This window comes from Perognathus longimembris, unplaced genomic scaffold (genome assembly GCF_023159225.1).
Source record: "Perognathus longimembris pacificus isolate PPM17 unplaced genomic scaffold, ASM2315922v1 HiC_scaffold_5924, whole genome shotgun sequence".
In the NCBI taxonomy this organism is placed as follows: Eukaryota; Metazoa; Chordata; class Mammalia; order Rodentia; family Heteromyidae; genus Perognathus; species Perognathus longimembris.
In genome coordinates, this window is record NW_025961405.1 from 2432 (window position 1) to 14498 (window position 12067).

Consider the following 12067-nt stretch of genomic DNA (forward strand, 5'->3'; position numbering starts at 1 on the left):
CTAAATATTTATCCTTAAGAAATATCTAAGTATTCTAAGTATTACCTAAGTACTCTGCTCAAAACATCCATTTAATGCATGAGTCCATTTGGTAAACTTCTGGGGTGGTACTCGTTTACAAGGAGAATGTACATTGTCACGGTGAGGTTTAAGACACTGCGTTCTTCTACAGAATAACATGAGCCCCACAGTGGGAACACTGAGGCTCTGTGAACAGTCCTAATATTCCTGGCCAGGTCTCTGGTCCTGTGCTCCACTTCACCTTCTCCTCCTGTGGTCACTTCCCTTTACTCATTAACATTGCCTTTGTCTCATGCTTCTCATACTTGACTCAAATCCTCATTCACAGAAGTGCCATCAAGTTGCATGCTGCTCAGACAGAACAGAGCTCCCACTACGACCCTGGGTACAGAAACACTATGTAAAAACTTTGCTCATTATAACCCAACTGCATGTAATTTACTACATAAGATTTCACTGTTGCCGAAATGTTTGTCGGTTGTGTTCCTACTGCACAAAGTTCTATGGTCAGAACTATGTGACCACATCTTCCCAAGGCCCTGAGGGTTCAGGCCAGCATGCACTCTCAGTTCTCCCCCAATGCTGTTCATCACACCAAGAGCAACTCTGTCCCCAGTGTCTCTTAATGAGGTACAGAGGGACTCTCTCTGCCCAGACAAAGACATTCTGCTCATTCTAGACAGCCACAGACAGAAGCTTTCTCTGCCTCCTGCAAATAAGCTTTTCCTTTCTCCAACCATGAAGCCAGCTATCCTCCTGGTCTTCATTCTCTGCCAAGTTCTACCAGGTAACAACATTGTGTGTGGAGGAGCTCAGGTAGGGGCCTGGTAGGATGTCAGGAGTGAACAGCCCCTCTCACCTGTGCCATGAAAGGGGAAGTGGGTGTCTCCCCAGAAATTTGGAAGGTCTTTGACTGTGAGGGCTGCAGTGTTGTAAATCATACCCACATGTAAGTTCTGCTTTGGCTGACTGGATGTTTAAAAGGCAAAGAAACCCATGGATTTGTGTGCAACTTCTAAGCATAGAGTGCTGCCCAAGGGACCAAGAATGTTGGGGGCAGTGGACTGGGAGCTTCCAGATGATAGGAGTCTGGCCTAGAAACGCCCTTTGCCAGGCATCTCTGCCTGTCTGTACTGGCGCGGTTCCTAGACTAGGTCCTCAGTATGACTTTGGGGCTGGGGTACAGAAATTTGCAAGCATTGGAAACATCCCCCACTTTGTCTAATAACTGGAAAGGGCTCCTGATGATGATGCCCAGGAAAACAGATGCATTCCTTCACACCAGTGGGAATATCTTCTCATCTTTTCCTAAGAATTCAGAACCTCGCATGTTAAGGTAAGAGTAGAAAAGTCATGGGTATTTAAGAGCATAGGGGATCCTTCTTATATTTTTAGCAACTGCTAATGTACAAGTTTTGGTTCAAACAGACAGGTCTGAAAGTTTACAACAGAAAAGGTAATGCAAAGCACGATTATCCCTTGTGAATTGTGAATCCAGAGGTTCTCCTTCTATATGTGGAGCTGTGATCCATCTTCTGTGGCCGAGTAAATAATACTTCAGGCGGGGTAGCAAGGGCAGCTTTAAGGACAAGTATGATGTTGCAAATGCAATAGGAAAAAGAGGCACTGGGGGTGGGGGTGGGGAGAATGCAGTTGGGAATCTAATGTATATTACAAAATTAGCAAGACTGAGCTGGGAATGTGGCCATCCTAGTGGTGGAGTGATTGTCTGGGAAGCATAAATCCCTGGGTTCGATTCCTCAATACCACATACAGAGAAGAAGCTGGAAGTGGCACTGTGGCTCAAGTGGTAGAGTGCCTGCCTTGAGCAAAAGAAGCCTAGGCCCTGAGTTCAATCCCCAGGTATGGCAATAAAATAAAATAAAGTAAAATGAACAAGACTGTGGGGAGGAGAAGGAGGGGTGAGAATGTTGAGTGGGGTGACATTGATCAAGATATATCATATTAATAAATTGCTTTCTTAAGTGGTAAGTCCTTAACGGTAATAGATATGAAAGATAATAATAAGGCTATAATGAAGTGTAGAGAAAATAGAGATGGAAAGCCAATTTGGTTTATCAGATATTTGTTGAGCATCCACTATATGTTAGAAAGCAAGTGCATCAGGAACAAACCCATATGATGACTTTGAATCCTGCGACTAGTCACTTCGCTATGCAATCCAGGTAGAAGTCTTCACACTTCCAACAAAGAGCTCTCTAAAAGGAAGAAAGAGACTTCACTAGTAAGATCTGTGGAAGAATTAGCACATGACAGCCAAGCACTGGTGCCTCATGCCTATAAATCTAGCTACTCAGGAGGCTGGGATCTGAGGATCCTAGTTCAAAGCCCACCTGAGCAGGAAGTTCTGAGACTCTTTTCTCCAATTAAGCACCAGAAAACCAGAAGAGGTGCTGTGACTCAAAATGGTAGAGCTCTAGCCTTGCGCACCCCAGCTCCACAAGTTCAAGCACCACTACCAACAAAAATAGAGAGAGGAGTGGGACAAAGAAGAGAGGAAGGGAGGTACGGAGGGAGGGATGGCGGGAAGAGCAACCCCATGAATAAAACATAGAAAAACCAACACAAGATTTGAAAGGCTAAAACACGAAGTTGAAAAGGTCTTGTAGGTATAGACTTCATAGGAACAATCGTGTTGATTATTTGTGAACACTAAGAGTGTCTGTATGTTAATGAGCGTGTGTGTGTGTGTGTGTGTGTGTTTGCACATGTGAGAAGTACATTTCTATCTGTTATATCACATGAGCTTTGCAGGTCTGGAAATATCTTCCCAGAGCACATGTCAAGCTGCTCTGAGCACTGTAAAGAACTTATACCTCACGTCTAGAGTCTCAGGGAGCATGCAAAGAATCACTTCAACTGCATTTTCTGTTCTTTGAAGGGAAGGGTAGGTATTTCTCAAGATGATGTAAAGGTATTTCAATAAAACAAGAAACCAGCTTTGTCATGATCAGCACAGAAATAGATGCTGGGGAGCACCTCATGTTGGTAACCTCCTCCTGTACGGTTCTTTCTTATTCACAGTGCAGCCCAGTCACCTCTAAGAACCCCTTGTGGCCTGTCTGCCTCCTGAGCACTTACTGAGCAGCCACTCCTGCTAAACATGGGAGGGAAGAACAGAGGCAAAACATGACTGGCAAGCCCAGTGTGGGGCGGCAGGAACTGGAAGACACTGCGAAGGCCAGTGGAGAGGATCACAGGATCTTAATGAGATCACAGGAAAGCCTGGGATTCTGCAGAGGAGAACAGGGAAAGTTGTAAGAGAAGGAACTAGAATAAAGCTGAGAATGTAAGCTATGGCCCTGTCCTTGTCACTGGATGACAATGTGACCTTAGGGGCCCTTGCTTCTTGACCTCACTCACAGTTCTTCTGTGGAGAGAAGAGGTAGCCTATGATGGTGTTGGAACACTCAACTTTACTTCAACAGCAGATGTCTATAAGTGATAGTTTGTCTGCAATATATAAAGGACAAGGCTAACTCCCAAAGAACTCCCAACACAAAGAAATGTTCTCTACATAACCTGAACTGTTGCAATGAGTAATGACAGGATATTTTCACAAAGTTCTGTGATTGGAGGACTCAATTGCTTCAGCCACAGTAAAATATCACAAGACATGGGAACACAGAGTAACAGGAAGTTTTCTCACTAACAGGCTGCAGGATGGAAAATGCCAGTATTGTAGCAATTGTTCCACAGTGCTTTAATGAATTCTTGCCATATTCCAAGTCTTGAAACTGGTTGTGAGACACACACACACACTCACACACACACTTACATAGTACCTGGGGGGAATGAAACCACAGATAATAGCAAGCACCAACACAAACATATTTACACATTGAATATGAAGGAATATGGTTTCCTTCCCCCAGAAAATACTCTCTCTGCCCATTTCTTTGAAGTGCATTGTCCTTTAAAGTTGTATTTCAGGTCCACTTTTGAAAAATATAGCTGATACAGATGTACTATAGATATACAGATATGAAAGATATATGATGACCTATAATATCAGAGGGAAGGGAAATATATTTCCCTTCTCTAAAAACATTCTACTCTAAGAAAAAGTAGTGATACTATGTACAAGTAGTCTCTCTTGCATCTGTCTGAGGAGAGAGTAGGTAGTAAGGAAAAGGAATAGAATATGATGTGAGTAAGGAAAATGAATAGAAGGTAATGTAAGGAAATGAATACAAAGTAACATGTATCCTGAGAACTCAGGCAGGGCCAATGGACACTCTACTCCATCTTTTATTACTTAGAAACATCCAGCAGTGCTGCGTGCTTTTCAAGAAAAATTTCCCAAGTTTTTAAAGCATAGGTATGAGAAATCAAGTAACAACAAGCATCCATACAAAGTTGTTTCCAATCACTGTCCCCATCCCCACATAGAAAGGTAAAAATACAGTAAGACTGATGAATGGTTACCATGCCCCTCTTTCTGTGCAGTCAGAGGCAAGTTCAAGGAAATCTGTGAGTGACCCAATGGCCCCTGCCAAAGATACTGCATTGAAACGGAGGTGTATGTTGGACAGTGTTTAGACAACAGATTCTGCTGCCTGCCACTTGGCAAGCATCCCAGGATCGAGAACACCACCCCCAGGAGTAACCGAAGCCTCTTGACATTTTTAATGTTTTTCTTCCCCGCCATCTTTCTTTTTCTCACCAATATTCTTTCTGATTCCTCAATAAGCAGTGAAGAAAGATAAACAAAACCCTATTGTAAAACTCGTGTTACACCTATTATCCTCCATCACTGGTTGGCTCCAGGCCCATTCCATCCTTCCACTGGGTGGGGTTGGAAACCAGCTGGGCAGGGCGGGGCGCTTTCACCACACCTGCTGTGTGTGTGCCACACGGAAGCCTTCTACCACTCACAGGAGGAGACACACCCCTCTTCCGGGAAGACTGACAGGGTTTCCCTCTCTGACCAAAGCCAAATGAAAAAGCAGATGTCAGCCATTACCACAGATCTGGGTCCTGAACACAACAGTGCTTGCATCAAAATCCATGTCTGAGCAGGGGCCCGGAGCTTTTGTAGCCAGTCCCCATTATTGAGCATTTCCTCCCATTGCATAAACCACTGCATTGCTTTTATGTGACCTGCTGTGAGAAATTGTCACAACCTTAGCCAACTGAAGCAATCAGGAGTTATTGTCTGCTAGGTTGAAGGGTTAGAAGCTTAGCACAGAGGCCAGGAATGGTGTCTCAGGCCTCTCCTGGCTACTTAGGAAGCAGAGATTGGGACAAAAGGGGTTCAAGGCCAGCTCAGCTCCTCTTCCCTCTCCCTTCCCTCTCCCTGCAAAAAGTGAATAAGATTCCATTTCAACAAATAAGCTTGGCATATTAATATGTGTCAGTATTCCCAACTACAGAGAAGGCATAGACAGGGAGATCACATCTGAAGGCCAGTCTGAACTTAAAGACTTAGCTGAAAAGTAAGGCAAAAAGCAAACAAACAAAAAACCTGGAAGAGTGCCAGCTGCCCATTAGCTCACACCTGTAATCTTAGCTGTAAAGGAGGCTGAGATCCAAGGATCATGGTTCAAAGCCAGCCTCGGCAGGAAAGTCCTTGAGACTACTATTGCTAATAAATTACCACAAAGCAGGAAGTGGAGCTGTGGCTTGAGTGGTAGCCTTAATTAAGCACAAAAGCTTAGGGATAGTGGCCAGGTCCTGATTTCAAGACCCAGGACCAGCACCAACTCTCTCTCTCTCTCTCTCTCTCTCTCTCTCTCTCTCTCTCTCTCTCCACACACACACACACACACACACACACACAATCCTAGAAAAAAAATGGAACCCTCCCAAGACAGACCCTGATTACCCTGACTTTATCATTCATTACACATTGTATGCATGCACTGAATTATAATACTTTCATTACAGCATGTAATGGGAAAGAAAACATAAATAAGAAACTACGCTTGTAAGTTTTACAACAAAGAAAAGTGGCACCTGGTCCTGACCCTTGGTGAAATCCAGAATGCATAGAAAGAGGAAATAAGTAGCCACCTGCTTTCCTGTAATTAGGCTAATTGCTCACCTGGTTTCAGGGCTCCAGAGCTCAGAAGCATTCCAGCAGAGTTGTCTTTGCCCTTCTGTGCCTTAAGCTTCACTGCCCCAGAGGAGGTGCAGCCCCACCCCCAGCGAATAAAAGCCCAAGAGCCCCTTGAGGGTCACTGGCCACTGCCTCTGGGCCCTCAACCATGAGGCTCCACCCACTGCTTTCTGTTCTCTTCTTTGTGACTTTAATATCAAAAGGTAAGTGAGTGACATGAGCTCATAAGTGGCTTGTGAGGAGCAATCTCTGGGTGCAGGATTCGACTCTAAGCATCAAACCTCGGGGGTCCATGCGCAGCCCAGTACACAGGTACCTCCCATCTCCTTTAGAACCCAGGAAGCCAAGAGTAAGAGGCGGGGTGGGGAGTCCGCCACATAAAAGGGGTGCAAGAACTCCATGAGTAGGAAAAAGGGGCCTAGTAGAAAAACGGATGTGTAGAAGCCTTCCAGGAGGCTCCAGGCCCAGAATAAAAAGTAACACCCGTCACCAGCACCCCACTCGCCCAAAAAGAGTGATTGAGGAGCTGTTAACGTTTGGTTAATGAATGGAAATACAGAGTAGATCCTAGTGGGACATGAGCAATATGTGGGGAAGACGTCCCCGAAGAAAACAGGAAAGCAGGGTGCTGAGATATAAAAGATAGAGGGCAAGAGTGCTCACCTCATATACATGAAGCCCTGGGTTCGAATCCTCAATATCTCACATATAGAAAAGGCCAGAAGTGGCTTTGTGGCTCAAGTGGCAGAGTGCTAGCTAGCCTTGAGCAAAAAGAAGCCAGGGACAGTGCTCAGGCCCTGAGTCCAAGCCCCAGGACTGGCAAAGAAAGCAAGCAAAAGCAAGCAAGAAAGAAAGAAAGAAAGAAAGAAAGAAAGAAAGAAAGAAAGAAAGAAAGAAAGAAAGAAAGAAAGAAAGGAAGAAGGAAGGAAGGAAGGAAGGAAGGAAGGAAGGAAGGAAGGAAGGAAGGAAGGAAGGAAAGGAAGGAAGGAAGAAGGAAGGAAGGAAGAAAGAAAGAAAGAAAGAAAGAAAGAAAGAAAGAAAGAAAGAAAGAAAGAAGAAAGAAAGAAAGAAAGAAGGAAGGAAGAAGAAAGAAAACTGCCTTGAGGACCCAGCCCTGCAGACATCGCTACCCAAAGAGTCCCCTAGGACAGGCGCTGGCACCCAGGCCCAGCTCCACTCTGCTTTACCTGGGTACAGCAGGGCCATCAGCAGAAGGCTGGTGATGGGAGCGCAGAGCCAGCGCTTCATGTCTGTGCAGGGCGCTGAGGGCTGGAGGCCCAGGTTGAAACTGTAACCCCTCTGTACTTCACTTTGACAATAAAGGGATAAAATTAAATAAAAACTTTAAAAAGCCAGGCAATCGTGGCTCATGCCTGTTGTCCTAGTTACGCAGGAGGCTGAGATCTGAGGATCACAGTTCGAAGCCAGCCATGGCAGGAAAGTCTGTGAGACTGTTATCTCCAATGAATGACCAGAAAAGTGGAAGTGGTGCTATGGCTCAAGTGATAAAGTGCTAGCCTCAGCAAAAGCTGCTCAAGGCAGCACCTTGGCCCTGAGTTCAAGGCCTACATTAAATAAACATTTTTAGTATTTTTTAGTAAAGCTTACCTGGTTTTAAAGAGCGGCACATTCACTGGCCACTCTGAATTTGGCTTGTCAACTCTGAAGGCTCTTCAAAAACTCCCTGGAATCTTGGAGCCCAGAACATTCCATGATGGTTCTACTACTAAACAAGAAAAAGCCAAGGCAAACACACACAACACTGAAACTCTCTCTCTCTCTCTCTCTCTAGTTATAGATGCAAATCACAAAGTTGAACACACAAAATAATAATAGTCATAAAGAGTCGGGACTGGTGGCCTGTTATCCTAGCTACTCAGGTGGCTGAGATCTAGAAGGTCACAGTTCAAAGCTAGCCCCTGCAGAAAAGTCTCTGTGGGATTCTTATCTCCAGTGAACCACTCAAAAACCAGCAATGGTGCTGTGGCTCAAGTGATAGAGCATTAGCCTTGACCACAAAGAGGCTCAGGGGCTGTGGCCAGGCCCTGAGTTCAAGCCCCGTGACTGACTAAATAAAATAAATTTTAAAAGAAGAAAATAAAATCAAGAACCCCAAAAAATTTTAAGTAAAGTCATAAAACAAGCTTTCATGAGACAAATGCATCATTGATGTTCCCACCTCAGGATGGTGAAAGCAGGAACAGACTCCAAGCAGGGCCCATGAGCAAAGGAAAGGCTCATACCCACCTGAGGCTCAGGTCCTTGAGGCCCCCTTCTTGTTCATCCCTCAATATCCCTGCTCATGCCAGAACCAATGTTGCAGCAGCTCCACCCAAATCAGCTTGTGCAAAAACACAAACAGCAGGAGTCACTTTTTCACCAGCATGGCGGCACATGCCTGTTGTCCCTATGATCCTCAGGAGACTGAGATCTGAGGATCATAGTTCAAAGCCAGCCTGGGCAGGGAAGTCCATGAAACACACAGGAAGGCAGGAAGGCAAGAAAGGAAGGAAGTGAGGAAGGAAGGAAGGAAGGAAGGAAGGAAGGAAGGAAGGAAGGAAGGAAGGAAGGAAGGAAGGAAGGAAGGAAGGAAGGAAGGAAGGAAGGACCCACTACTCATTCTCATTAAAAAGTCATCCATGCCTTTTCTGAGGATCTTTCTGAATAACCCATCAAGCAAGTTAATAAAATCAGAAGATACTTTAGGAAGTGAAGAATCCATAAAGAAACAAAATGATCAGATCAATAAGTTAGGCATCAACTTTAGCATCCTCCAGAAGCACTTAAGTTAGTAGTATTTTAATCATTCAACTTTTTCTGTGTGCATGTGCCAGTCCTGGGGCTTGAACTCAGGGCCTGGGCTCTGTCGCTGAGCTTTTGCTCAAGGCTAGCACTCTACTACTTAAGCCATAGTGCCACTTCTCAAGCCAGAAGTATGGTTATTTTTCATAACACAAGCCGCTTATAATAAACATCCCAGTACAGCTTGTATGGTAAATGTTATGCATATTTTTTGCATAGGAGGAAGCTGTGGGCCTTTGCATAGGAGGGAGCTGGCAGCCTTGTCTGCAGTCTCCGAAGTTTTAGAATCCAGGTCTCTGACTCTAAAACTAGCATGCCTTGTATTATATTATTGTAAGGAGTACAGGTGACTCCATCTTGACTAGGGAAAGATGGTAGGAAATGTTAGGGGAGTAGATCAGGTGAACCTGACCCAAAATTCTGCTTCTGTAAATGGCTTGCTTAACTTGTTTGTTGCTTGCTCTACCCCTTGCGTAAACCCCCTACATTTGTACTATGGTTTTACATTTATAAACCCCAATTTAAGGACTGCTGGGGTCACAGTGGAAGCTCCTGAATCTGGCCTGTGTCACTGGCCAGTCAGCCCACTTTTCACTGTTGTAGTTTCAGCTCCCGAGTCTGTGCTGCATCCCTGGCCAGTCAGTTTGCTTTTTGCTTCCCCAATACGTCCATCTTTTTACTTGAGACTCTGAGTGGTGGACTCTTGGAGGGACATAGAATCGCCTCCCTTGAATCCCATAAGAATATCTCCTCATTTTATTTTTTCCATTAATTCACTAGCTTGTGTGCCATTACTAAAGCTTGAACTCAGGGGTCTGGGCACTATTCCTTAGCTGATTTGCTTAAGACTGACACTCTTACCACTTGAGCCACACCTCCACTTCTGGCTATTTGGTGGTTCATTGATGGTAGAGTCTCATGGATTTTCTTGCTTGGGCTGGCTGGGAACCATGATCCTCAGGACTACATAGCATGCATGAAGCATTGGATTCAATTCCTTGGTACTAAATATACCTAATAAATAAATAAATTTAATTTTTAATAACTCTCAGAGACAGTGACTAGGTCCTGAGTTCCATCTCCAGAATAGGCATGTGCATACACACACAAACACACTCACACATACACACAATTTAGGATAATAGTGGCAAATGGCATGACCCAGCTGAAAATCTTGAGTCTCAAATTATTTGCCAGCCCCTGGAGAAAAATCTTTCTCTTTTTAAGAAATTCATTGTCTCCCATAGTCAGGCCAAGTCCCCTGTCCTGACTATCTGGTAAACCCAAGAAACTTCCAAATTGTGAGAATAATATCATAAGGGTGATATTTTTATGCATCCTATCTTAACTGGCAGTGTTTTCCTTATATGTATCATAATTGAAATATTTTTGGAAAGAAGGGATGAGGGAAGAAGGCAGGAAGGAAAGGAGGAAGGAAGGGAGGAAAGAAAAAAGGAAGGAAGGAAGGAAGGACATGAGAGAGTGAAAGACAGAAACAGACAAAGGAGGATTGGAGGAGGCAGGGAGTTATGGTGGAAGAAAGCAAGTAAAAAATGGAGAAAGCAAAGAAGGCAGGCAGAAGAGAAAGAAGGAAGCATGGAAGGATATAAAAAAAGAAGGTAGCAGCAAAAGAAGTGAAGATTGGAAGGAAAGAAGGAAAGGCTGGAAGCTGGCAGACAGGTAAAGAAGAACCACAGCACAACTTCTGGCTTTCAGTGGTTCATTGGATACGAGAGTGTCAACCATTTTCCTGTCCAGGTAGGCTTTTAACTGTGATCCTCAAATCTCAGCCTTTTGAGTTGCTGGGATGACAAGTGTGCAACACCAGGCCCTGGTGTGTTGTGTGTGCTTTGTTATTTCATTATTTTTATGATTTCGTGGGAATATATGCCCTGGGGAAGTGTGGCCAGAGGAGGATTCATTGTGACAAAAACATAGCTAGGGTGGGTGTCTGAGGATATCAGTGTAGGAGTATGGGATGAGCTGCAGACTTGTGAGGGAAGGGCGGGTGGGAAGTGCCCTTCACATGGCCTGGGAGGGTTCATAACACTTCCTTTACACTGTGTCCAGCTGACAATCCCTCCCGCTGTTCATGGTCTTATTTGAGAGATGACAAGGAGCATTTCAGTGAAGCTACTTTAGATTACCTCCTTATAAACCATGTACACAAAAGAAAGTCCATGTGTTCTTTGATTCAATTATTTCATTTATTCATTCAATAAAGGATTTCCAACTCCAAGAAGGCAAGACTTTTTCTCATTTGTATTTTTTACCTCTTCCTTCCTCCGCACCCCCACCCCCTGGCCTTCTGCCTCCCCATTTCCTCCTTCTTCGTGACCCCCCCCCACGAGTTCTACAGTTCATTTATATCATATATGTTTGTAAGTATTGCTGCTGCACGGGTTTGTCTTTTTGTCCTTTGTCTCTTGGTTTTGGTATCCCCTTTCCCTTCCAACTTGCAACACACATATATACAGTATCCAGGGTACTGAAATAATTTAACAGGATATAAGGGGTGAAACTCACAGGAAAGAAAGATCAGAGGAAAAGGGCATCATTTCATGTCGCATGTTGAAAACAACTACAATGATAAAACCATGTTCTTTCAGTTTTTCTGCTTGGCTTCTTTGTGGGTGGGAGTACTGAGAAATTAATTCATGGCCTAGACTCTGGCTATTCCTCAGCTCTTTCCATTCAAGGTTGGCCCTCTACCATGTGACTCAGAAACTCCACTTTCAGGATTTTCGTGGTTAATTTGAGATTTAAAAAAAAAATAAACCCAAACCTCATAGCATCTTGCTCGGCTGACTTTGAACTGTGATCCTCAGATCTCAGCCTCCTGAGTAGTTACAATTAGCCATATGAAGAAGCAGCCGGTGCCTTAATGACTATCTTTTTTTTTTTTTGTGGATTCTTGTTTCTACCCTGAGTTAGAGCACTGACCCTAAACTCTTTTGCTCAAGGCCAGCGCTCTACCTTGTTTTCTCAACGTTCACTGCTAGTTTCCTGGAGGTTTGTTTTAAATGAGAGTCTCATGCACGTTGCAAACAAGGCTGATTTTGAACCGTGATCCTCGGATTTCTAATTGGTTGAGGAGCTAGGATTCTAGGCAGGAACATTCCTCTGATGGTGGTATCCTGAGAAATGACATCTTCATATTCA

The 12067-nt window shown here is 44.3% G+C and overlaps 1 pseudogene; it reads left to right on the top strand.

Annotated features, from left to right (window-relative positions):
• The first annotated feature begins 759 nt into the window (after positions 1–759).
• LOC125345558 lies at positions 760–4647 on the top strand (annotated as a pseudogene).
• Positions 4648–12067: the final 7420 nt, after the last annotated feature.